The 294-nt window shown below is 54.4% G+C and overlaps 1 protein-coding gene across 1 annotated transcript in view; it reads right to left on the bottom strand.

Moving 5' to 3' along the window:
- LOC104398869 overlaps positions 1-294 on the bottom strand; it is a 12,907-nt gene that overhangs the window by 9,248 nt on the left and 3,365 nt on the right. The gene's annotated exons all lie outside the window — the stretch shown is intronic.

Raw genomic sequence — 294 nt, 5'->3', positions numbered from 1 at the left:
AGGTAGCCAGAGAAGAACCGAGGTGAGCGAGGGAGGCCGCGGCCTCTCCGCGCCCGCGCCGGGCGCGCCCCCCTCCGCTCCGCTTCCCCCCTCCCGGGGGGGACAAGTAACTGTGGGCAAAGTTTCTGGGACCGGGCCGGCGGCTTTGTACCAGGTGTGAAGAGGGATTGCCAACCCGTTATGAGAGGTCTCACTTTCCTTTTTTTACCACACTTTTCTGTAATTTTTAGACATTTATACACACACACACACACACACACACATATACATATATATATATATATATTCCGTGAG

This window comes from Chaetura pelagica, unplaced genomic scaffold (assembly GCF_000747805.2).
Source record: "Chaetura pelagica isolate M959 unplaced genomic scaffold, ChaPel_1.0 scaffold221, whole genome shotgun sequence".
NCBI classification, from domain to species: domain Eukaryota; kingdom Metazoa; phylum Chordata; class Aves; order Apodiformes; family Apodidae; genus Chaetura; species Chaetura pelagica.
The sequence above is the reverse complement of the archived record's forward strand: the minus strand, read 5'-3'. Positions and strand labels throughout refer to the sequence as shown.